The sequence below is a fragment of the Chelonia mydas genome, chromosome 17 (assembly GCF_015237465.2).
Source record: "Chelonia mydas isolate rCheMyd1 chromosome 17, rCheMyd1.pri.v2, whole genome shotgun sequence".
Classification (NCBI taxonomy): domain Eukaryota; kingdom Metazoa; phylum Chordata; order Testudines; family Cheloniidae; genus Chelonia; species Chelonia mydas.
This window is the reverse complement of record NC_051257.2, coordinates 11,183,743-11,211,413: the sequence shown is the minus strand read 5'-3', so window position 1 is coordinate 11,211,413 and position 27,671 is coordinate 11,183,743. Positions and strand designations below refer to the sequence as shown.

General features: G+C 40.8%; 1 long non-coding RNA gene across 1 annotated transcript in view; it reads left to right on the top strand.

Moving 5' to 3' along the window:
* The window catches only part of LOC122463222, a 37,725-nt gene extending 11,208 nt beyond the window's left edge, over positions 1-26,517 (top strand). Inside the window, exons 3-4 of the long non-coding RNA XR_006286388.1 lie at positions 23,489-23,578; positions 25,371-26,517. This is a non-coding gene — a long non-coding RNA (uncharacterized LOC122463222). The remainder of the gene's footprint in view (positions 1-23,488; positions 23,579-25,370) is intronic.
* Positions 26,518-27,671: the final 1,154 nt, after the last annotated feature.

The window sequence follows — 27,671 nt, the reverse complement described above, 5'->3', positions numbered from 1 at the left end:
GCACAATCTGCCGTAGGTGACACGTAACCAGGATTCATCACCGAATTTGGTCCGCTGGTTGGATCATTAGCTTCCCTGGCCCAGGCCGGGTACTGACAAGGAGCGTGACATGAATGCTGATCCATGCCCCCAAATTCTCATTTAAACTCTCTATATTGAAGGCTTAAGTTGGACTTAAGTGGTGCATAGGCCTTGGACTCGTTCAGTGCTCAGAGCTGAATTGCTTCCCTGGAGAAGCTACTTGTGGAGCCAGTTATTCAGCTAATGTAGATCGAGCCGTAATTCCTTCCTGTGCCACAGAATTTCTGTGAGTTTGGGAGAGCCTCAGGTGGTAAATCTCCATTGCACACTAAGCTTGGGGGTGTGGGACCTGGCCTTGTGGACTTGGTGTTTTGAAGTCTGTGCTTGAGCATGCATACTGCATTGTAAACATGGGTTTACAATTGCTGGACCAGAATGTCACACCTGTGCTAACATGTCCACGCTATACTATGCAGACCTTCTGACCTGGGTTTGCAGCTTGATCTGCACTCACACTGTGAAATGAGGGGCTTGGACCTGACTCACGGTTGGACTTGGGCTCTGACCCATCCCCCGGCAGGGTCTTGTGACCCAGGACCTGAATCAGACTGACTTGTGTGTTTGAAGGAATAGGGGCTTGGGCTCAAACCAGAGTCAGACCAGGTTTAGTGTGCAGAGTAGACATCCACTCTGTGCCTCTATTATTCATCTATAAAATGGGGATAATAGCACTTCTCACCTCACAAAGGTGTTGAGAATAAAGACATTAAAGATTGGAAGGAGCTCAAATACTGTGATGATGAGGCAGTGTTGCCTAGTGGGTAGAGCACTGGACACTACTCAAGAGCACTGTGTTCTATCCCCTGCTCATTCACTGGCCTTTTGGGTTTCTTGGGCAAGTCACTTCACCTCCCTGTGCCTCAGTTTCTGCATCTATAAAAATGGGAATAATGATGCCTACCTACTTTGTAAAGTGCTTAGAGATCTACTGATAAGGATTGTCTGTCTGTGAGCTGGGGCTATTTATTAATAGCTGTACCACAGATAGACAGAACCATTGGCTTCAGTACCTAGTAGGTATCTCAAAGACTTGGAACATTTACTGAATCCCTAATAAAGAGCAATTCTCTTGAATATTATGGGTAAGCGTCTCCTTTATCCTATTCAGACAGATGACATTAAATCCTCCTTCTGTATGAATTAAGTGAAATCTATTTATCTGATATCTGGTGTCTTAGCGTTACCATTATTTATCATCTGTGCCAAATCATGTGAGAGAGTTATTCCTCTGTTCTACTCTTGGCTTCCTTATGATCTCGCACCAGTGAAAGTTAGGAGCAGCTTTACGAAAGCTTCATCCGTATGAAACGAGAAATTGAGCTTAGAATCAGTCCTTCAGATGCTTCATGAAAATTAATATTTTCCTCTATCAGAGGAACAAGGGGAAAAATTAGTAGTGCTTTCTCAATCTCCACCTACAAACCAAACTCTATCCACTTGTGATACCAAAATGTCAATATGCCATTCACAGTAGGCAATCTTCATAAAATGATTTGTCTCTATTCTATCTTTTATGTGCTTTGATCAGCAGCAAAATGGTTAACACTGACATTTTAAATTGTCATTAAGTTAAAGTCAACACACCAGTCTGATGAATGGAAGCAGTTTGAATTGTTTTGTTTTTGAGCTGCTGTTTTAGGCTTTCTGCAGACTCAGGCAGACATAATTGCACTGGAGAATTTTGGTTCAGATTTGGCAGGTTTGTGAGGTCCATTTTTAATTTAATTTCCACTTGGGAAAAGGGACCCTTTGTCTTTAAGTCCTATGTCTAAGTTTAGGAGAATGGGACCGCCTAATATAATGCAAAACCTTTTGAATTTCAAGTAGTCGCGCATCAATAGTCTGTATCCTTCCATTTACAGGCTAATCACCACTAGTGTTCTTTTTTTTAAATCCAGCCTTAGTCAGTATAAAATCTCTGTTCAGTAGTATCCCCAGGGAAAAGTGTATCTCCTTTCACTTGGTGTTTGTCATTGTGTGCCACGACCTTCATATTATTTCAACATATGTATATTCTCACTTTCTGTAATATACCAATTACCAATACCTATGCAAACGTTCTATGAATGACCTACTTTGTCTACTGCAGACTGCCAACTAATTTAAGATCAAGCAGATGAAAGTAAGTACACAGAAGGCAATTATTTTTTTTAAAATGGGAGTTCCTCTCACTTTAGTCTGTTTAGATAATCTTTTATCTGACTTGGCAAGGTTAGCATTACTTCAAAGAAAACTGTTGGTAGAAGTGCACTAAAGTGACTGATTAAATAGCAACAGCAACAACAAAAAAGATTGCAGTGTGATATATGAAATATGCAGTGTGATCTATGAAATATGGACAATATATAATATAATGACCTAGTGAAGAGAGAAACTTTGGCTTCCATCCACCTGAATACATATTAGGCAGGAGTTCAGTAAGACACAAAAATAGTGGCCCTGATCCTCAGTTGGTGTTAATCAGCATAGCACCACTAAAATCATAGGGACACAGGAAAATAGGAATTGCTATACTGAGCAGACCCAAGGTCCGCCTAGTCCAGCATCCTGTTTCTGACATCAGCCAGTACTGGATACTTCAGAGCAAAGTTTAAGAACCTCCCAGCAGGCAGATTTCAGATAAGTCAAGAGAGCTGAGTTGATTGACCCCCAGCTGAGGAGCTGGCTCCAAGGGTGAACGTAAGCCAGTACAGGCCAGTAGTGCGTATCGGTAAGAACCCGCACCGGCCCATACCCAGCCTCCATTAAAGCCCTGCCTGCTCCTTTTGCCTCCCCTGTCGGCGGCCCTGCTGGTAGGGTCCTTACCGGCAGGGCCACTGAGGGAGGGTGGGAAGAGACAGCAACGTTAAAGGATCCTTAAAGCGCTGCTGCAGCAAAGGACCCTGGAGTGCTTTAATGTCCCTGTCCCTTTTGGGCCACCCCGATGGGCCGGGGTGGGGGGGCAAAGTGAGCAGCTGCCCTGGGGCTGGCAATTTAAAAGGGCCCGGGGCTCTGGATGTCGCTACTGCAGCAGCAGTGTCCGGAGCCCCAGGCCCTTTAAATAAACCCTGGAGCCCTGGGCAGCGCAGGCCAGGCAGCCTGGAAGGTTGGGGGATGCTGACCCCCTTCTGCCCAAGGCCGGAGCTGCCTCACCCCGTACCAGTAAGTGGTCTCAGTTACTTTCACTCCTGGCTGGCTCCCAGTGTCAAATACATCATGCAGTGATGGAGAGGTTTATAATATGCCATATCGAATGACAAATTGTATTTTACCATCAAAACTTTATATTTTCTATTCACCTTTACAATGTCAAAAGCAAAGTGCATAGCAAGCAATAAAAGCTTAGTAGGGCTACCATGCTGGGAAGCACTATAATATCCGTTTGAGAACTTGAAAAATAAAACCAAATATTCGGAGGGCTATAAACCTTTTGAAGTTAATAGGTTCCTATGCCAATGTCCAAAAATCAGTTTAAAAAAAAAAAAAGAAACCTATGGAAAACAATATCTGCCTGGAAAATTCAAAGCACACATGTTGCTTTTGTAATTGGAGTTGTATGCACCACTGAAAATGTCCCTATCTGTATCTTATACAGTCCCCAAGCTTACCAAACAGACTTCACTGTATGCAGTAGCATACTGTGTGAAGAGTATCATGTTGGAGTTTATGGATTGCACCAAGCAAATTACAAAACAGTTAATAAGTGACCAGAATTTTAAAGGGGGAAATGTTCTGCTAAAGAAAAGGCACTCGAGTCTTTCAACACTTCTGGATTTTTTTTCCTGTCCTGAATTGGAACAAAAAGTTGAAATTGTGGGGGAAAAAATTGCAACCTGAATATATTAAAAATAATGGGGATTAGGGTCAGATGTTTCATTTGGATCATTTTCTAAACGTTTCAATGTTGACTTTTTTTAGTGCAAATTTTCAAAAATTTCAAAACAAAGTCCTTTTCAGCTTGAAAAAGTGAAACTTTATTTCAATAATTTTTTTCAGCCACCTTTTTTTGTATGCAGTTGGGTATTTTGTCAAACTTGACACTGTTTTGCTACCAGTTTAGGTTTCGCCTAAACCTTTTTTCCCCATAGGGAAATAGTGGGTTTATCAGAAAATTCCCGACCAGCTCTAATCATTAGTGTTGTAGAACTATATCTTCAGTATAGTATAAATTAGCATGGCTCCTCTGAAGTCAAAGGGGCAGATTCTCAGTTGGTGAAAATTGTCATCTCATCTACCCTAATGAATCCAGCTGAGGATCTTGCCTACTCTTCACTAATAGTATTAGTGGTGATATATATATATATACTATAGTGCCAGGCACTTTCCAGACACTCAAAGATTTCTCTCCCTGCTCCAAGGCATTTGCAATTTAATGATAAGGAAGGGTCTATTCTAGAATAAAGATTAGATGAAACATTCAAAGTCAACTTCTGAGTTCACTACAAATGGGAAAAAGTATGGTAGTGTAACCCACACACCTTCTGGGTGTGGTGTTCTGTCCCATCTAGTGGCACTGAGACCACTTAGAGAGAGAGAAAATGAGTCTGCTCTACAGCCTTAGCTAACAGCCAGTTGGCTCTTTGCTCATGCTTTATAGGCTCATGCACTAAGCTCCAAAGGTCCCCAGTTCCATCCCGCCCACCAATGACTGGGGTCTGTCGGTGTTACAGTAGCACTTCTTTAGGATTTTAACATCACTCAGAGATGTTCTTGATCTGTTTTTAATGTTAACAGTGAGGGTGCATGTTGACAGTCAGTGGGATCTAGGCACCTGAAACTTCGGCACCTGAAACTTCTCTGTGCAGCCTGCCAGCACAAAGCTAATGCCACCATTTTTGTGTTACGGCATCTGCCTACAGAGATCAAGTTGTGGGAACAGGGCCTGAAACAGATTCCCACATGACTACCCTTAACCTAAGAAAGATATTTGTAATTGGAATGGAGTGTGGACAGTTAGATTAAAATCTTGACTTCATGAGTTGGTAGTCTTGGATTTTGGGTCCTTTGGTTTTACATAGTGTTTTCTTTTATCTGCCAAAGTCTAGCTATTGCAGCCATAATCTTCTCTTCTAATACTGCTCTGAATCACTGTTTCCCATTTGAGTATCTCATCTTGCCTTTTTTCTTGTTAATTATTTATTGACCTCCTAGGGCACACTTCAGGTTTTCTCACTTCAGTATAAAATTCCTTGATAGCTGCACATTCTAAATTGTGGCTGTTAATTTCAGATATGTATGTGTGAGCTCACTAGTAAATTCAGACACTTTGTTCATCTGCTCACTGGAGTCCTGAATTTGAAGGATGCATTTCAGATCTGGTTGTGTATTTGCATATTTTACGGACTACAAAATTCTTAGATTATTTTTTTTTAAAGATCAGAAGACACCATTCTGATGATCTGATCTCCTGCCTAAAACAAAACCTAGTTCCTCACTCAATTTCTGCATCAAGCTTATAACTTCTGGTTCAGCTATAGCATATCTGTTATAAAAAGATATCCAGTCTTGATTTAACATGGTCCTTACTCCTTTTGAGCTCATTATGGTTTTTCATGCTCTTTCACTGCTTATCACCACATTACTGTTTGGGCACGTTTCTTAATACTGTTTTCATGCTATTTAAGGATTAGGACTTCATCTGATTTGCACTGGAGACTATGGGAATGTTTGCCAGAGGGAGCAACTCTGGCACATTCAGAATTAGAAACTCCGGTATTTCGAGGCAGTTGTTAATAGGTTCAACAGGAAGTCTTGTCTAGTGTTTAGAACAGGTATTGAGCTTCAGATGTCCTGGGTTCCATTCTTGGCTCTGCCACTGTCTTGCTGTGTCACCTTGGGGAAGTCACTTAAGCACACGTGCCTCAATTTCTAAATCATTACAAGGGCTTTAGAATGGAGTCCCAGGGATTACAAAACACAGGACATCTGTGAGCTAGATGGAGACACAAGCAGATGGGAGTTGCTTGGATAGGTACATCACAAGAGTCAGGAAAGCAGTGCTTAATGGAGGAAGCCTTCCTCCAGCAGTGGACTGATGGTGGATTTAAAGAAGGGAACTTTTATATCATCAGGTAAAAAGTTTAAATATACTGCACCAGACTGTAGTCCAACAGAGCTGTGCTTAGGTCTCAGTCCAGCAAAACACTTAAGCACATGCTTAATTTTAAGCTCCTTACGTAGCTTATGGACTTCAGTGAGACTACTCACGTGCTTAAAGTTTTTAAGCATGTGCTTAGGTGCTTTGCTGGGTCAAGGCCTTGGTGCAGTAAATGAAAGTTTTATGAGACAATAACTGGGCCAGGAAGCACACACCAGTCTCGGTGGAAACCCCCATGGGATTCCAGGAGTAGGGGCATGGCCAGCAGATCGAGGGGTGTGATCGTCCCCCTCTGTTCGGCATTGGTGAGGCCTCATCTGGAGTACTGTATTCAGTTTTGGGCCCCACACTAAAAGGAGGATGTGGAAAAATTGGAAAGAGTCCAGCGGAGGGCAACAAAAATGATTAGGGGGCTGGAGCACATGACTTATGAGGAGAGGCTGAGGGAACTGGAATTATTTAGTCTGCAGAAGAGAAGAATGAGGGGGGATTTGACAGCTGCTTTCAACTACCTGAAAGGGGGTTCCAAAGAGGATGGATCTAGATTGTTCTTAGTGGTGGCAGATGACAACAAAGAGTAATGGTCTCAAGTTGCAGTGGGGGAGGTTTTGGTTGGATATTAGGAAAAACTTTTTCACTAGGAGGGTGGTGAAGCACTGGAATGTGTTACCTAGGGAGGTGGTGGAATCTCCTTCCTTAGAGGTTTTTAAGGTCTGGCTTGACAGAGCCCTGGCTGGGATGATTTAGTTGGGGATTAGTCCTGTTTAGAGCAGGGGGTTGAACTAGATGACCTCCTGAGGTCCCTTCCAACCCTGATATTCTATGATTCTCATCCAAGGCCATAGAAATTAACCCTGTTTGACCAAACAGTCGTGTTGAATTAGTTACAATAATTTTACCTCCCTATACATCACCTATAGAAGAAGTTTCAGTGCTGTTGTGGTTTTGGGACTAGACCCTCATCCGATTCATACCAGCTGAGGATCTAGCCTTAAAGGATCTGTAATGAACTTTGTCTAGTCCATTCTAGCAAGTTGCCTGCTTTAGGGTTGTTTAGGTTTGCTGGCAGCTTTTGAATATGTGCTTCACAGGACCGTCTTGTATCAAGCATCTAGTCAGTGGGTGTCTCTGTCTTTACTGTATTTATTCCAGCAATGGTCTCTTGTGGATTTTAATAAATAAACTGAGACAAGGTCAAATGGGTAATTAAAGAGTTCCTCAGGATTGTCATAGAGGCCTTATGCATTACAGTAACTGCTTCCTTTGGTGTTTGTTTCTTTGCTTGCAACCCTGTGAATTATGGTGTTATGCTGATCACACTCAAATCTATTTTGCTCTGTAAGCTGGTCCTGCTGTGCATCCTTAGTCCTGTCATTATGCTTGGCTGAAATGCAAGTCTCGATGTCACACCGTTTGTATTACATCTGAAAGTCGGGAGGGGCAGGGGAACAGAAATGTTGAAAATTGCCTCCTTTAATTGATGATCCTCCTGAGGGGAGATTTTCTTTTTTTCTTTTCTTTTTTTCTTGTCCTTTTTTTGGTAGTAATTACACTGACACTTCCAAAAATGCTAGGAATATAAGGGTGTAAATGGACTTAATTTTATTATTTCATGCTCCTCTTCACACTGTTCCTCCCTGTCTTTGCCACTTCAAAAATGCTGTTCAGCTGTGAAGGAACAGAAGTTCGACACCATATAGAGTCAAGACCGAGGGTTTATTACGCACAGCACTGGCAGAGTGTCACTTGGCTTATTAGGCTCAGTGAGACACTGCTAAACAATTGATTAAAATAGATGATATAGGGCGCCAATGGGCGGAGAGAAGCGACGGGGTGGGAGTTCCCGAGTCCCTGGATAGGTTCTAGCCGCAAGACAAAATTATCACAATAAGCAAATAGTCTAAAAGATTACATAATGGCTCCGCCCCTAGCTCAGGTTAACATGTTTTGCTAATACACAGGTGTTTTCCCTCAAAATTCTCCTTTTGCAATGTGTAAGTTAAATCCTGATTTCAGATCCATAGAAATGAGGTGGCTCTTTCCAGACAGGTTGGCCAACAGGTGCGTTCCTGGTGGGTTTAAAGCAAAAAGAACAGTGAACAGTACACAGCAATAACAATTGTTTAGGGTTTACCACTGTGTTTCTGCGAACCAGGATTGGCATCTGTGAGGGAGGATGCCATAACTCATGCTATCATGTTAGGCCTTTCCCTGAACTCTGGTTGGCATCTGGGGAGGATGTACTGTTATCTTCTTCCTGAACCAGGGAGCAGACTTTAAGGCTCCTCTCCGTGTGTTTTGTGCCTGTAACTCCTGATAAGCCTCCCAATTACTGCTCTCCATCTTGGGTTATGCTGACTGAGCTTATCTCATGTATAGTTGAAACAAAGAAAGTTGTCTCCTGTTTATCCCAGCTTTCTTTTAGCCATATATTGTCCATTGTTAACTAAGCCTCAGACCAAGCTGTGGAATTTGGGCCTATGTGAAAGGTTCTTGACAACTGTGGTCAAGATCTTACATACATATTATTGGGATTTTGGCCCTTCAAGCTGAGATAGATATATATATATATCTATATATAAAAATGTTTAAACATGACCATCTGCAGTAATGGTGCATGCTTTGGCAAGATGAGTTCCATGCGTGTGCCCACTGCCTTTCATCAGAGATTAAGTAGGCTTCTCCAGATACCTTAGTCTACTTCTGCCAGAAGACTTGCCTAGGCCAAGTGATCTGACTTTAGAGTGGCTTTGTTAGTTTCCTTCTAAATCGTATCTTGCTATCAAGGCACTGCATGACTTTGCTTTCCCCATTGATGTCTGGCTTCTGTTTGAGGTATGTGAATGCAGAACTACCAGCCTGAAAAGCCATTTAGTGCCATAGGTAAGTGTCATCTAGCATTTTTACACCGACACTTACAAAATCAAAAATCAGGCACTGTTGTAGGGACGTTTTTAGGGCCACAAAATAGTCCTATAAAATACAAAAGTACTCGTTTTCAAATGGGTGATATTCCCAATACTGTCAAATTCTGACTGAACCATGATGTGTGCATATTTCTCAGAATAGAGGATATTTTTCCACATTAACTCAGTGCCTGAATAAGTTATTAACATTCTCTTTGAGGAAAGCAGTTCTCCTAGTACCTACACTCATTGGACTTTTCTATTCACTCCAAACACATTTCATCACACTGAATACTTGTTCTACTGGATGGCGTGTTCCTGGTAGAGACAGAACAAATTTTGATCAATAGATTAGTGTCTTGGACAAAAATATTGTACTTACTATGTTTTGATAGAGGAAACAAAAAGCTGGACATTTGGGTATCCCACAAGAGTTTCCCAGGACACTAGGACATCATATGAAAAACTGGGATGTCCCTTCCGCAAAAGAGTGACCGCACAATTCTGGATTGATCTTGTACAATCCAACCTACTTGTGTATGAGTGACCTCAACAGAACAACACAGGGTACTGCAGAATTCAGCTCATGTGACTATAGATAATTTTGCTTTGCACTGACTTAGAGGTTTTCATGGTTTAAAGCCTGTACAAAGCTAAAATTTTGAAATTCTGGCATCTCTACCATATGCAGAAAATATGTCCTACAATGTTAGACATTTTTCTAAAGCTCAAGAAAAAGTGATTTTGTACCTTGCCCATTGCCAACAGATTAATCATGAAATGATAATTACCAACTGTCCCTCAAATTGGTGACTGGCACTTGGTTCTTAATGATGTGGCTGCTTTTGGTTGGATTCAGTACATGATAAATGAGTTTGTTTTTCTTTCATGGATATTTGCCTGTTTTTCAATATATGAATGTGTAAGCATCCTCTGGCAATTTTAGGTTAACACAAATTCCAGTTCCTATAATCTTTACCTCTTCTAATTCTCACCTCTTTCCTATGGGGTCAAAAAGTATATTCACATCATTACTGAATTTTAATTTAAAACCAATACACTTTAAATCATTTATCAATTAAAATAATCTGGCACAACTAGATTAATAAAACATTACAGAGATATATAGGCATACGGAAAAAACACATAAAAATAGATTCATTTTGGACATCTACTATGTACAGTGTATTTTGGTGCCTAACTGAGAGACTAGCACTTTGGTAAACCCAGCCTCACTGTAGGTGCTGAGTAAAGCTGGTCAAAATTGTTCAGACAAATAGCTTATTCACCCAATGCAGTTCTGGGTCAACTGAAGCTATTCACAAATCAGCAAATAGTTTAGGCAAATAAGATCTAAAATCATGCTTTTTTTTTTTTTTTGCTTTTTTTTTTTTTCTTCAGCAGTGCAAAAGACCTCAGTGATCTATGTGGCTCATTGTTTTCTAAAAATGTGCCTTTGACAGCAGCATCAGGGCTACCTGCTTGCTGAGGGAAGGGTCCACTTTCATTTCTTTCTGTTTTAACAGTATCCAGTGTTCTCTTTACAGTCCAGCATAATTGGTACAGTAAGTGAACTGGTATTGTCACAGCACAAAACAAATAATTGAATTTCATACCATAGTCATTCCTTTATTTCCTCTTACATAGTACTATCCTGGATGGTAAAATTCAGTGGTGGGGCCTGATGGAAAGACGCCCCTGGACTTCAGTGGGCTTTGGATTAGGCCTTAAATGCCATCTGCTGTTTGGAGGGCTCTCTTCTCCTTTAAGTAAAAGCAAAATGGTATCAGGGAAATGACACATTGTATCAAATGCAACTCTTCCTCCCTCCCCCAACTTACTGGCAGGGAAGTATTGAGTAAAATGCTTGCTAAGCACTTAAACAGGAATTCTTTGTCTCTGACAATTATTGTGACCTTTGCTGCTTGTCCATGACAATTTGGCATTAAGTTTGCGGAGTAAGAGGTGTGGGAAGCTTTCGTAATGTAGCTGGAAACCAGGCAAAGCCAAATTCAGGAGTGGCTTGCTGAAAATATAGCATGCCATACAGCTATTGTGCAGAGTTTGCACCTAGTTTCCAAGCACTCTGTGCCCTTAAGCTTTCAAAAACACTGTAGCAGATAGCGTACAAATGCACTAGTTTGAATCCACATCTCGGATTAAAAATAAGAGTTCAGGATCCTTTGCCGTGGTAATAGAATCTTTTGACCTTTTTACAGATTATGGTTCCTTAAAGGTGACAAAAGGGTGAATGGTTTCACTAGAACCTCTGATCTTAATCTATTAAAAGCATTGGTGTCAACCTCATTTTTGCAAGGTGCCATTTGTCTGTTGAATGCATTGGCCTGTTAATCACACAAACCTTCTTGCCTTGCAGATAAGCAATTCAGGCTAGGCAATTCAGTGAGAAGATCTCCAAAGGATAAAGGACAAAATCTTGCCAATGAGACACAAGTGACAGAGCCCATTACTGGTGGGATGGAGTGAGGCGCACCTTTTGAGGTTGGCTTCTTGGGGCCTGAGAAACAGAGCACCCTTATCGTTTTATTGTATTATAAAATGAATTGGACTTCCACATTCCCTAGGCAACCTGGAAGTTTAAAGTTCCTAACTGAGGCTGTGTCTATACCTCAAATTACTTAATGTCGCTCAGGAGTATGAATAATCCACACCCCTGGTGACATACCTTACATTGACCTAAAAGCTTGTCCTGCCAACATATGCACCCTCTCTTGTGGAGGCAGGAGTTAAGCTGACCAGGGGCATGCACAAGGGGGGGGGGGGCAAGCAGGGTCACCCCCAATAATCGTTTGGGGGGGGCACAGAACTTCTGGGAAGATCGAGTGATGAGCTCCTGCCATGGCCACAGCTGGGGTGGGGAGGGGAGCAGCAAGCTCCTGTGCCCCACCCCCAAGGCGTCAAATTTAAATTCTGAGCACACCCCTGAAGTTGACAGGAGAGCTCTCACCTGTAAGCATAGAGCATCTTCACCAGAAGCATTGTGTCGGTGCAGCTGCTGTAGTGTAGACATACCCTGAGATCAGTCTGAGGCACAGTATAAACACACAGGCTTGGTCTACACCAGGAACTTATGGTATAACTGTTTTGGGGTGTGGAAAATACCAGTAGTTATACAGTTATACTGACCTTACCCCTGGAGTAGACAGCGCTACGTCGACAGGAGGCCTTCTCTTGTCAGCATAGCTACTGACTCTCAGGGATTTGGATTACTTATCCCAGAGGGAGAAGCCCTCCCATTGGTATAGATAGCTTCTTCACTGCAGCGTTGTAAGTAGAGACCTGCCCATAATAAGAGGCAGTGCCTGTTCCATAGAGCTTACTGTTTGACTCCTTTGTATCTGGAGCGTAGTGGTGAATTTAAAGCTCTATGATTAAATAAAAGTGTTTCCAGTCAGGTTTCAGAGTAGCAGCCGTGTTAGTCTGTATTTGCAAAAAGAAAAGGAGTACTAGTGGCACCTTAGAGACTAACCAATTTATTTGAGCATAAGCTTTCGTGAGCTACAGCTCCCTTCGTCAGATGCATCCGACGAAGGGAGCTGTAGCTCACGAAAGCTTATGCTCAAATAAATTGGTTAGTCTCTAAGTTGCCACTAGTCCTCCTTTTCTTGTTTCCCGTCAGACCAACAGATTCAGAAAAGCATCCCCATCTAGGATAGCACTTAAAGATATGGTTAAAATTGCACATGCTTCATTCCTATTGCCATCACTTGGATTTAAGATATGCATAAAGCACTTGAAACTTGCAGATGAAATAAAGAGGAAGCCAGGTGTTTCATGTGTTTAAGTACTGCTCTGAATAGGAAAGCTTAAGTCCTAGTCTAAATTAGAAAATTATGTCTGCTTAACTACATCACTCAGTGGTATAAAAAATCCACACCCCTAAGAGACATAGGTAAGCCAAACTAACCCTGGGTGTAGACAGCCCTGGGTTGATGGAAGAATTCTTCTGTCAGCCTAGCTACTGCCTCTTGTGGAGGTGGATAACCTACACCAACAGGAGAACCCCTCCTGTCAGCATCAGTAGGTCTATGCAGATGTGCTGCAGCTGTGCTGCTGGAGCCTTTCAAGTGCAGACAAGATCTAAAGTGCGTTCTTGAAGCTCCTTTTTTCCTTTGGAGAATGTCTAAAACCTATTTCTAATCAAAGCTTTGTGTTTCTTCCTACCCATATTTTCATTGGTAATTACTACGCCACTCATAATTTCCAGTTAATGGAATCAGTGGTGGTTAGTAAATGACCTGTTAACCCACATTTAAAAAAAAAGATCTATTATAATATTCTCTTTGATATACTGCTTCCAGCTACATTAAGCCCTACAATAATTACTCTAATTACAATGCCACCTCTGAAAAGCACTTGAAACTTTACACTTGCAGATGAAATAAAGAGGAAGCCAGGTGTTTCATCTTCAGCACATCTATATTAAAAAACAAGAATAGTTAAAACAAATTTGCAGACTCTTGCTAGAGGGAAACATTAGAATAAAATGGAATAACCAAAGACAAATATGGAGCTTGTTGTTACAATTTGACAAATGGTCTAGGCCTCTCAGTGTGAGCAGTGGAAACCTTAATGTCAGTAGTAGCTACAGCTGGGTGGGAAACAGTTTTTCCCATCCTGTGAAAATTTTACAGATTTCAAAATCTGCTCCCATCCCAAATCAAGACAAACTTGAAATCTCAAATTTTCAATCTCTGATGTGCATGCACACGCGCGTGCACACACACACACAGAGAGGTTTGGGTCAAACAATGTTTTGGTTTGATTTTGACCATTTAAAAATTTGTACCATAATTAGCTTACATTTCTAAACAGTAATTTCAAAACAGAATTTTTATCCAAATGTTTTACTTTGACAATTTCAAAAAAATGTGAGTAGAAAAAATTAGTCAAAACTGACTCTTTCTTGCGAAAAGTTTTGGTTTTGACAAATGGGCATATTCCAACAAAAAGTTTTGATAAATTGCAGTAGCAATTCTTAGTCATGCTGTGGAGGAGTTCTCGCCTATAGATTCCAGCACCTTTCATTTGACTGACTTGAGGCACAAACACAAGTTGCACTTAAAGCATGCACATGGGCTTAAAGTCCTTTGCTGAATCAAGGCCCCTATGGAGTATTGTGTTGGCCTTATGTGCAACCAGATATTCTTACAGGGGTGATCCCGCTGCCATTCAAGTCAATGGGGAAAACTCTCATGGAGTTGAGGGGTGCTGGATCAATCCCATAATGTGTCTAGAGGTGGGCGCTGACTGGTCATGTCATGTGGAGCGAGATCACGGTCTTGCCCTGGTTTTGTACCAGGTCTCAGTCCTAGATTCTAGGACAGGTTTCCACTTACTACAGCTGTGGCTGTGAATATCAGCGTACAAAATCTGCTATTGAGATGGAAATTGGTAAAGACAAGTGTGGAATTTCCTGTAGAATTTCCTGAGGAAACTGAATGGGAAAGTAAACCTGTAAAGAGGAGTGACAGGCTACTACTGATGAGAAACTTTAATTATCTTACAACAGTTTCTCAGAGCACGTAGTGAGCTAATATTTCCCCAAGAGTAAAGGCAATACTTGATCTAAGAGCCTAATACAAAAAAACTACAGAAATAACAACAAGAGCATGAGAGCTGTGTAGTGTGGGGAGTTTGATATCCAGTGGTCAAAACAAATGGTTGAGAAGAAACACCAAAACGGATGGATTTCAGACGAGGAAATTGTACTTAAAAAACACTATCCACTATCTTTCAGAACGCTATGATTCTTTTAATATTGAAACCAGTTCTGCTAATAAATTTATTTATATATATAATTTATATAAAATTTATATAAATTTCATTTATTATAGTGCATTGCCTAGAATATGATTTGACATGTTTACTGTATTCATTTAAAATCACTTCAGGTGAAATCCTGGCCACATTGAAGTCCTTGGCAAAACTCCCATTGACTTCAGTGTGGCCAGGCTAGTCACACTTTCACATTTACCAGTTTGAATGTTACAACAATAACCTATGCATATTGTGATGCTGTCTGAGTGAAACGTGACCATTTATATAATTAATATTGCCGTTGTTAGACAATTGTACAACAAATCTTGTACAAAGTATGTCATATAAGATATTGACGGAAAAATTACAATCTATCAAATGATTATCCTGTTTATAAGCATTATCATTTTTGTTTCTGAAGTTATAGATATTGACTATGTACTGGCATCCTACATAGGTGCTGTATTCCTGAGTACCACCCACCAGGTAAAATCTACATTGAAGTGAGACAGCACATTGTGAATAGACTAGCCATGTTGATGACCCATTAAAGAACATTTAACTCTCAATAGGCCATGAAAAAAGCTTGTCCCCACCTGGCAAGCCTTCCTGTGGATGCTTTAGCCAGAATATGGGTCAAGGCTGCTCCTACGAGGCATCCGAGCATGCAAGGGCTTGTGACTAGCTCATGTCACCCCGGATGCCATCTTGTGCCTGTAATTTTCCACAAACTAAGACTGAGCATTTCCTCCATGTGGGAGAAGGTATAAAGGACCCTGGCAGCATCTCCATTTTGCCTCTTTCCTGCTCTGATCTCTGGACTATGGACTTGCACTGAAGGGAGCGTTTTAATCAATGGACTGAGGACCTTCCAATCTTCGGGAAGTTACCAGATACTCTACAAGGCAGCAGTCTGTAACATCACTGCTATAAACCTGATCCAAGAACTTTGCAATGATTGCATATATATGATTTCTTTTACCATCTTAACTCTCTCCTCTTTCTTGTCTCTTTATAAATAAACCTTCTTATGTCTGTTATTATGTTCTTTAATTATTCTACATGGAAGAACTTTCAGAAATGATGCCCAAGTAGGCTAGAAAATGGATCAAGATATTCAAAAACTGGATCTCAAAGGGCATTCAGTTCATGCATCTATTAGCAGGTCAGTATTTCTCATATACATAACTGATTTTTTTAATAAAGAAAAGTGCAAATTTTGATGTTACTATGAGACTTCTAAATCTCCCTAAGGTTTGGGTGTATCTTCTCTTAGACAGAGTCAATAGGATGTGCCAGATGCTCAGCACTTTTGAAAATCTGGTCTCTTAAGCCCCAATTCTGAAGCATATAAAAGGAGTATGTCTTTGCAGCATCAGGGCCTTATTTAGCTTCCTAAGGTTCCAAAACTGCAACCTCATCTGTGTAAGTGCACCCTAGTAGCCTGTGTGAAGCCCCACTGACAACCCCTCTGCCCAGACATAGGGTTCATCTGTCCATATGGACTTGCAGGATCAGGTCCTAAATATGGATTTAGAAGCCGACTTTACATTCCGAAAATTTGGAAACCCAAGCCAATTACATACAATTATATTAGACTGGGTGGTGGTAGTATATAATAATGATATAGAGTAGATATAGACTACATTAAACAGGGAGGCACTGGGAACCTGACCTGAATAAATAGCATGTGCATGTGTTGAAATATAACACCCTGCTCCTTCAGACATTCACACCCTTACTTAACTTGACTATTACGAGTAGTCCCACTGATTTCATTGTGGGGTGGGGCCTAAAATACTAACTTAGAAAAAAATGGTGGATCAAACAAAATATATATATAGACTCCAAAACAATAAAAGGATGTTTTTCATGCCATTATTTATACTTTTGGTAGTGTTTGCAATTTAGGGTTTGCTGTCTCCCTCTTGTACATGGACTTGCTGGACTGGAATTTAGGCAGGGTTCCATAGTCTTGCAATATATGACCACTGGTATTCATTTCCTTGGGCAAGGAATTGTTAGGGTCTGTTGTTCTAAATAAAACAAACAAAGCATCTGGCTAGAGATAAATAGAACTTCAAATTGTCCTCTTCAGATACAGAGTCTGAAGCCCAAACAGCCGACAGAGCCCAAGTGGGAGCACATAATCGGTTTTTAGTTTAAAGTTAAATTCAGAGAAAACTGAAGTGATCATTTGCAGACCCAGAAAGGTCAGTTTGTACTGCTGCTGCTTTGATGTTGCCTCCTAATGGTTATGTCACTTCGGTTTCCATTAATGGAGTGGTTCTTGAGTCAAAGCTTCCCTGCTCAGGAGCGTACTTAAATGTTTTTCCCTATGCTGCTTTTACCCTTTTAGGATCATTGTCAGCCTGTCCTTTTGCTTCCTCTGGTGAATATAGAGTCCTCGGTCCATGCCATACTGGCTCTAATCTGAGCTAATAAAATCACCTTTTTGTAAGCCTCTTGGCTTTTCCCCAAAACCTATTCACAGGCCACAAGATATTCAGAGTGAACATGCCTGACTTGTTGGAAATCCAACTTGATCATCGCCTGTGTTTTGGAGGCTTTCCATGGCTACTTCTACCTTTTTTTTTTATTGAATTTTTTTTTTGAAAGCTGCATGCTCATGACTTTTAAAGTTGTTTTATGTCCCTCATTAAAAGTTATTTCATTCAAGTATTGACAATATGATTTGTGATGGTGCTGCAGTATTTCTCAATGCCTGAGCGCTGTACAAACACACAATAACCTGGGTCTGTATGGAAAAGCAATCTTAAGTCCTGATCATGCAAAGACTTACATTATGTGCTTATTTTTACATTCTTGCAGTAGTCCCACTGAAGTCAATGAGATTGCTCATGTACTTACAATTAAACTTATGAATGACTTTTTGCCAGACTGGGATGTAAGGGCTTGATCCTGCAAGGGGCTAAGCACTTACCGTAAGTGTTGCACTGGATTGGGCTATATAGATACTGCAATTAGACACCTGCAGTTGGCCCATGCCAGTCGAAGCTCAAATATCTACATCACAATTAAACAGCCCATCAAGCCTGAGTCAGCTGGCATGGGCCAATCTTGGATTTTTAATTACAGTGTAGACATACCGTTAATCACATGCTAACTATTTGAATAATATTGACTTTAGTGGGGTTACATCTGTGCTTAAGGATTTTAGTGACTTGGGCTATAGTGCCCAGCACACCCTGCAGGATCATGCCCCAAATAATGATCCCCCAATCATCAAGCTCAGAATTTTCAAATGAGCTGATCATGTTGGACGTTCAGCTCTTATGAAATTCTGGCCAGTTGTAGGTTCTGTGTACTTAAAAATCTGACCTTAGTCCAGACCTCAGTGGGAAATGGTCTTCTTGTCCCATGAAAAGAAAAGGAGTACTTGTGGCACCTTAGAGACTAACCAGTTTATTTGAGCATGAGCTTTCATGAGCTACAGCTCACTTCATCGGATGCATAGCATATCGTGGAAACTGCAGAAGACATTATATACACACAGAGACCATGAAACAAAACTTCCTCCCACCTCACTCCCCCGCTGGCAACAGCTTATCTAAAGTGATCATCAAGTAGAGCCATTTCCAGCACAAATCCAGGTTTTCTCATGTTGTCAACTCAGGTTGTCCCATGAGTGTTTTTCTATACATGATTGGAACAAAAAGTCAATCTTGAATATTTTCATGAATTGGCTAATAACAAAAATGGTTTGTCAATCAGAATGTTTTGTTTGATCATTTCAAAACACTGTTTTGTTTTGTTTTGTTTTTTCAACTTCTTCAACCTTTTAAATCTAAAATTTCTAATTAGGGTTGTTTCAGTGCAGAAAACTTCATTTTTTTTTTCCTGTTCCAAAATGTCAAAAAGGGATGCTGCAACAACTTTGAAACTTTTTTCCCCCTAAAAATGGTTGAGTTGGGAGATGTATTGAAACCAACTCTGTTTTGCAAACAGTTTAAATTTTGACATATTGGCATTTTTCAGCAACCCCCCCCCACCCACCACCACCACCAAAAAATGGTTCATTGAAAAATTCCCAAACTGCTCTACTGTGACTCTTTAAAATTTGTCCCAGAGAGCCCAAAATTCAGGGAGATAAAAAATAAAGCTCACAGGAAAATTGTCATCTTTGATAGCAGGTTTCCTAGTTAAAGCTTGTATTTTTACTCTCTACTTAAGACACAAAACCAAACAAATGGTACAATAGCACAAGAGCATGATTATGCCCTTTTTGTACAATCTACTTGTTTTTTGTACAGTAAACAGAAATCATGGAGATGCAAAGCATTGTTCTGTAAGGAAATCAGCAGGAGACCCTCTGGGCTGGAGCACTGCTATAGGAGACTAATGAATTAGTAGCACGATGGTGTATACATTCTTTTTCTCCAAAGCCAGAAGGAGGTTGAATGTTCCTTGATTGTTAGATTTGTGCAGAGACAGTATGGTTCTTTCCAAAGTGATTTCCTAAAAAGAATGCATTGGTTAACCATGAGAAAATTCAAAAGGGCATATTTAATTTGAGGGAAAATGAGGCTATTTGAGAGCTCATCTTATCTTTGTTAAAGAAATTGAAATGTTTTCTACTTAGTCAGAACAGTTTGGTTTACATAGTGTATCATCATTAGAAATGTGTCAGAACTGAAACCCAAATTCTGAATTTGAACTCCTTGATCAGAATCCAGTCCAATGATTTTCATTGGAGGATGGCTCCGAACTACAGGGGAATCTCCTTTTCAGATCCAAGGTGCATTTTTTTTTTTTTTTACCAACAGGTCCTAATTTGAATTGAAAATTGCACCCTGGAACTGAAAATTGTAACTTGGGTGTGTCTGTGGGGGGGGAAGCTCCTCCAACTTTTGGAGTTGGCTCACAATGGAAGCCATCACCAGTCTGGGGATTCAAATACAAAATTTGTGGGTTTTTTTGGTTTTTTTTCAGTTCTGCCCCATAAGTCCCATCAACTTTCCATGAGACTTAAGCTCCTAATTCACTTAAGTATAATAGAAAATTTTTACCCACAAGTTGTGTTGAAACACAAGCTCTTAGCACTCACAGCTAGGGCCAGATTTTCATAAAAGCTTGGCAGCCAACATGACATTCAGTGGGACTTGTGCTTTCAGGTTATTAGATGTTTTTCAAAATCTCATCCCCAATCGATAAGAGTGGCTGATCTTGTGATTTCTCCCCCCACCCCCACCCCCGTCCCCCTCCAGGTTGGAAGAGAGCTTATGGCACTGCCTGATCTGCCAAAACTGTCTTTCAATGGAAAATGGGGTTTTCAACTAAGCACATTTTATTTCACAGAAGTATCTGCTTTCTGTGGAAATTTTTGAATTTTTCCATCAAAACCCAGAAATATTTTAGCCTAAAATGCTATGTCAGCAAAGTGCCTAGTGTGGGTTGTGGTTTGGGTGCTTAGGCCAGAATGGGGACACAATGTGCTAGGCTCCCCAGGTGGAATTCATCTCCCATAAGTCATCACAAAGTGAGATGCCAAGGCTGCAAAGCGGGGGACATAATAGCATATCATGGGAGATGCAGCCTTACCAGTGAGCCCTGCCTATAGAGGAAAATGGGTAGCAGGAGGCACTTGAATTACAACTCCCTTGAGGCACCGTGGTAGCATTTCAGAACTGAAATATTTCACTGCAAAGTCATAATTTTCCATGCAAGCTTCTCTTCCATTTTCCAACCTGCTCCAGTTGGGAGGCCCACCCGGGAGGGCAGCTTTAGCCATAAGGCAGACTGTCTGGCGAAGGTTGCATCTCCTGAGTCAGCACATCTGCTAGCTGGACTAATCATGTTTCTTCCACAGTCATTTCAAACTAGGGCGGGATCCCTATGGAAGATGTGCCTTTGTGCTCCCTCTGAGCAGACACTCTGCCTTGAGTTTGGCTGGCTGGTAGAAGCAGTCATAACCCTGGGCTTAATTTAGCCCATACAATCACAGGAAGTTACTAAATCAAATAGCATGGCTGTTCCTTTTTTTTTAAAAGGAAGCTGGATAATTTTAATAACCAAGACTAATATAGACTGTAATTATGCATGCTAAGGAAATCTCATGCTTCCAGATGTAAACTGATTATCATAGGGAAGGTTTTTTCCTCCCTTATGTACTGTATTCTCTAACATTCATTTTAGGAGGGTTTCACCTTGATCTGAAGCATCAGGCATTTGCCAATGGCAGACACAAGACATATAGACTTGATATACAGATGAATGGTCTCTATACAGTAGAGCAAGACCTCCCACCCTAAACAATATGTTGGCTAAATTTAGCTGCCAAGACTACAGGCCAGATCGTCAGCTGTTATAAATCGGTGTAGCTCTAGTGAAGTTAATGGAGATCGGCCAGAGCCACAAATGAGCATATGGTTCTTCTCTTAGAATCATAGAATATCAGGGTTGGAAGGGACCTCAGGGGGTCATCTAGTCCAACTCCCTGCTCAAAGCAGGACCAATCCCCAATTAAATCATCCCAGCCAGAGCTTTGTCAAGCCTGACCTTAAAAACTTCTAAGGAAGGAGATTCTACCACCTCCCTAGGTAACACATTCCAGTGTTTCACCACCCTCTTAATGAAAAAGTTTTTCCTAATATCTAACCTAAACCTCCCCCACTGCAACTTGAGACCATTACTCCTTGTCCTGTCCTCCTTCTACCACTGAGAATAGTCTAGAACCATCCTCTCTGGAACCACCTCTCAGGTAGTTGAAAGCAGCTATCAAATCCCCCCTCATTCTTCTCTTCTGCAGACTAAACAATCCCAGTTCCCTCAGCCTCTCCTCATAAGTCATGTGTTCCAGACCCCTAATCATTTTTGTTGCCCTTCGCTGGACTCTCTCCAATTTATCCACATCCTTCTTGTAGTATGGGGCCCAAAACTGGACACAGTACTCCAGATGAGGCCTCACCAATGTCGAATAGAGGGGAACGATCACGTCCCTCGATCTGCTCGCTATGCCCCTACTTATACATCCCAAAATGCCATTGGCCTTCTTGGTAACAAGGGCACACTGCTGACTCATATCCAGCTTCTAGTCCACGGTCACCCCTAGGTCCTTTTCCACAGAACTGCTGCCTAGCCATTCGGTCCCTAGTCTGTAGCGGTGCATTGGATTCTTCCGTCCTAAGTGCAGGACCCTGCACTTATCCTTATTGAACCTCATCAGATTTCTTTTGGCCCAATCCTCCAATTTGTCTAGGTCCCTCTGTATCCTGTCCCTGCCCTCCAGCGTATCTACCACTCCTCCTAGTTTAATATCATCCGCAAATTTGCTGAGGGTGCAATCCACACCATCCTCCAGATCATTTATGAAGATATTGAACAAAACCGGCCCCAGGACCGACCCCTGGGGCACTCCACTTGACACCGGCTGCCAACTAGACATGGAGCCATTGATCACTACCCGTTGAGCCCGACAATCTAGCCAACTTTCTACCCACCTTTAGTGCATTCATCCAGCCCATACTTCTTTAACTTGCTGACAAGAATACTGTGGGAGACCGTGTCAAAAGCTTTGCTAAAGTCAAGAAACAATACATCCACTGCTTTCCCTTCATCCACAGAACCAGTAATCTCATCATAGAAGGCGATTAGACTAGTCAGGCATGACCTTCCCTTGGTGAATCCATGCTGACTGTTCCTGATCACTTTCCTCTCATGTAAGTGCTTCAGGATTGATTCTTTGAGGACCTGCTCCATGATTTTTCCGGGGACTGAGGTGAGGCTGACTGGCCTGTAGTTCCCAGGATCCTCCTTCTTCCCTTTTTTAAAGATTGGCACTACGTTAGCCTTTTTCCAGTCATCCGGGACTTCCCCCGTTTGCCACGAGTTTTCAAAGATAATGGCCAATGGCTCTGCAATCACAGCCGCCAATTCCTTTAGCACTCTCGAATGCAACTCATCTGGCCCCATGGACTTGTGCACGTCCAGCTTTTCTAAATAGTCCCTAACCACCTCTTTCTCCACAGAGGGCTGGCCATCTGCTCCCCATGCTGTGATGCCCAGGGCAGCTGTCTGGGAGCTGACCTTGTTCTTCTTCTAGTCTAATCATTCTAAGATCTAAGGCTCCCTGAATGCCCTAGCTCAGGAAAGAAGTGTAAATAGTTTGACAAACGAGACCTCGATGAAACAAGAAATTCAGGAAAACTGTATCTCACATTTAATCAAAGGAGCTTCTCAAAGAATCTGGAAGCAAAGCATTCTCATTTGTTTGACTTTTAACTGAAGGAAAGCTTATAGCCAGAACAGAGGTCAAGATTTTAATAGGGAAGGATGATAAACTTTTTAATAATTCTTGTTGCCAAGAAATCAATGCTTAGAGATTCAGTTATTTTAGAAAAAAAAATTAAAGTTCCTTTAACTCTTACTCCTGGTGCTTTGTCTTATGATTTGCTGGCTGTTGATTTTAACGCTTAGGACAGTAAGTCAATAATCTCTGTTGAAGACTGCAAGCCCTGCTTGCTAAAAAAGTAGGCCACCAGAATCGAATATTCTTGAGGGACTGTATTCAGTGATTGGTCTAAATCATTTGGAATAATTTCTCAGGGTACTTGGGAGAGCTGTCCTGATGTGTATATGTGATGCCTTCTACACAGTGATGAAATTTATTGTTAATGTTTCTTAGGAGTACAGTCTACCAGTGTGGATCAATTTTATACCCTTCACAAGCACTGACGATGTTTATAATGTGATTAATAGACCAGCAATCTTATGAGTATGAATTTAATCAGTTTTTTCTATCTTTATTTAAAAATATGCTGTCTGTTTAAAATGGAAGGAAACAATATTGGTACATGGTTCACTGTACAATTAAGTGCATATTTTCAGTATCTATCTTGAGTTTGTTTGGTTAATTTTGTATGTTCCCCTTTAAAAATGTTGACTGAGGACCAGCTGGGGCATTATTTATATCCATTTGGAAGCCTCATGCTAATATTTAAATTGCTTCCCATTTTTATTGAAATATTTACTTTGGGAAAGGTGGGAGAACCAGGCGTTAGTTGTCTCTGTCATGTAGATTGCAAGCATCTTTAGTGATAAATACAGACTTGAGGAAAAATGAATATGTAGAAGTATTTCCCCTTGAGGATTGGCAATGAGGAAACAGTGGCAAATTAAAATGTTTCTTAGCTACGTATTGGAAAATTAGCGAGAGCCTGCATTAATTGAGATTCAGTTCTCTATGTATATCAATTCCTCCTTAACCTTCAGGGATTTGCAGCAGTGAGAGAAACACAGAGCAACAGATTAATCCAAATGTTGTCAGTGACAAATATAAATTGAGAGTTTAAAGCCTACATTGAAATAAATTACTATTAAAAACCTGTTCACTCTTCTTCCTTGATTTCTTATAAGAACAGGAATTTTGTAAAGAAATGTATTCATTGTTTGTAAACTAAGCTACTGTAGCTGGAAAAGGCAATTAAAGGACTTTAGGCCTGATCTAAAGCCAAAATTTTCAAGCTAACATCTTCATGCTGCATTTCATGTGGGGAAGGATTGCCTCATAAACGTGTACAAAGATACCTCATTGTCCTCCTTCAGATCTGTCCTTAAAACTCTCCTGTGATGTGATACCTACAAAAAAAACTTGACAGTGGTTAGGCACTGTTATGTAAAGACCACTCTGCCTACCATGTTGACCAATAAGCATTGTTTCCTGACGCTCCCCCATCTGTCTATATTAAGTTATTGTCTCTGGTCTTATAGTTTAGATTGTACGTTCTTTGGTGCAGGGACTGTCTCTTTGTTCTGTGTTTCTACAGCGCCTAGCAGACTGGGGTCCTGATCCATGATTAGGGTTTCTAGGTGCTCCCACAACGGTATTATTTTTAATTATTTCTAAAGACCATGGAAAGAATTGTATTGACTTTAGGAGGTTTTAGATCAAGCCAAATATGCCTTTGAAGTGATTTTCAAGTTCTGTATGTTGTTAAGATGTGGATACATTTTAATGTGTCTCTTTCACTACTTCTGGCCTCATTTACAAGAGATACTAGATGGGCTTTGTTGAAAACAGTGCCATCCCACTACAATGCTGTACTGTTCTTTTTTACTTAAGGTTGCTTATTAAAATTAAAAGTTTCTGGTCTTGTATCATTATAACACTTTAGATTAGCCTATGGATAAAGATATGAAATCACAGAAAATTAGAGTAATATTGAGTGTTCTAATCAGGGGCTTTTTATGGCATTTGAAAATTTCAGCTTGGTGCTAATACACTGAAATCTACCTGCTAGCACGTGCATTTTATTTTTCTTTCCAGTTTAAATGTGCGAGCCATTTGAAGACCTAGGGAACTGTCTCACTGGAAATCAGAGGGGTGTTCTATGCTACTTTGGAAATGCAGAGCCGCCATAAACCTAGTTTAACTGGCAAATTAAACTGGATTTTTGTTTACTTTAGGTGACTACAGTGGCACAAAGCAGCTGAAGTGAACTGGTGAAGACCTTAGCAATATGGTCCTAATATATGGCTACTTCTCACATTTTTGTTTAACAATACAGGTTATAGGATGCTATCTGTTATGGCAAGGAAGGAGAGAAGACCGGTCAGATCCTCAGCTGGCATAAGTTTGCTTCACTTAATTGATTCCAACTGAGCTGTGCTGACTTGCACACACTGAAATCTAGCCTGGTTCATTTGAGTTGATACAGCTGAAGAGGACAGATGGAGGAGAAATGTGTGGCACCATGAGATTGGAGTCTGTTGTTCAGCCATAGAACAGCATTGGGCCAGGCTGAACTCCAGCTTGCCTCATGAACATGCCTGACCACTGCTTGCAGGGAAAGGAAAATGTAGTCTCCTTAACCTTTCATCTGAGACTGTCCATATGGTCCGTGCTAATTATGTTGGTGGTGGGTTTTGTGATGTGGACTCTCACTCACTAGAAACTGGACTGAGACCTTCCAGATTAATTTCATAAAGCTGCCAAATAGCCATGACAACTTATAAGTTGATGCTCAAATGATAAATTGTGTGCTAACAGTAATTTGGGAGACACTATATGCTTAATAATGCGGTGTCTGATTCACTAATGTATTATCCCAATTTTACACTGGAGTATCTTCAACTACCTTACACTGCCATTCAACTTGGGTAACTCTGGTGAATCAGGTCCTAGATTCCTGTATACAAGTTTTATGTTGTTCTTCTGTTAAAACTACCTGCCTATTTATAATCTCTTTTAAGACCATTAGATTTTGTATGAACTCTTCATGGTTATTACTGATATTGTCTTCTTCCTAAAATTAACACTCTACAAGATAAAATACTGGACTGCAAGTGATTCTCAGAGGATTCTCAACAGATGAAGAATATGGAATTGTTTTTAAGGCTCTCATCCCATATGGGTTTAATATACCAGACTAAGTAGTGCTTTGGAGGTTCTTGAGCTTTTTGGGGTATCATTTTCAGCAAACCAATACAGTGCTCTACTGAATGAAGATGTTCATAAGCTTTCAACTCTCATACCTTGAAATCAGCTAATTTTTCTCTGTGGCTGTAACAGACTTATGTTTGAGGGACATTTTTGTCCTATGTCCATAAATATGCAGAACTTATAGTCTGTGCAGAGCTGTAACATTTTTCTTTCTTTGGTTTTAAGTCAGCATCATGGCAAATGTTGAAGTCATTCTATGATTCTCATTTGTTAAATATCCATTACCATGACAGTGAGCTAGGTATTGTCCTTACCTCATATATTTATTGCTTACAGTACTTTTCATTGGCAAAACCCATGTTGTGTACCACTACAATGAGTCAAGTCATAGTCATTTCTGAGAAGAGTCATGCCACATCAGTATTTTATGTTGATAAATATAACACAGCTCTTTTACCTAAGTGAACATATCCCAGAGGGAGAATTGGCCTGAATAAGGGGCAATAACTGCTCTGCCCAAGGAACAGCCCCAGGAAGGAATGTGACTCAGCTAATCTCAGTTCTTTTCTTACTGCCTGGGAGTCCTTTAATTGGCCTACCTTATCGGTCCACACTTATGCCTGGCCAGCTCCTCAGATCAGTAAGGCCGTGGAGCATAGCCAAACTTCACCTCTTCCCCATGCCCTTGCTCACTGACGGAGCACCAGGGAGCAGAGATTGTGCTCTGCACCAAGATCCTAGTAGGCTGAGCAAGGAGGTGTGGGGGCTTACTCTCCTGCTAGCCTGAGTAAGACAATGCTGCAGTCTGCTCCTTATATCCAGATTCTGTCTGCTTTATGCATGTTAAGCAGTACCATGCTGGATATTTAATCCTACTGTAGTCAATGGGATCAATAGTGGAGTAAAACACTACTAAGAGTAAGTGTGTCACTATCTGTCCCTTACGGAGTTAAAGCTATTGTTTCCTGGGGGAGCTCAGCCCCTTGTAGAACTGAGCTGAACTCAGATATTCACATGGTTAAAAATGTGCTACACCAACTGTTAATTGAATGTGTGATTAGCAGTGGGCCTTTTCTGCCTGCATCCAGAACTCATCTCTAGAATGATTTCAAAATTAACATTGTGTCTACATTTAGAACTCAGCAGTTGCTGCTAAATTTGCTCAAATATTCAATTAGTTCCATTCCAAGAGTTTCTAATCAATATCTCTTTCTAGCAGCAAAATAATGGAATGAAAGCCATTATTAGGATAATTTTGTGCTGTTATCCCTGACTACTAGCTAATCTTTAGTTAATATTTGAGATATTAGTTAAATAGAAGCTAATCATATTTTTGATTTTGATTCCTCCCCTCCACCCCCTTCAGTGCAGATTAAATTGGCTGGATTGACCAGAAATTTATAATCTGATACTAGGTATCTTTAAA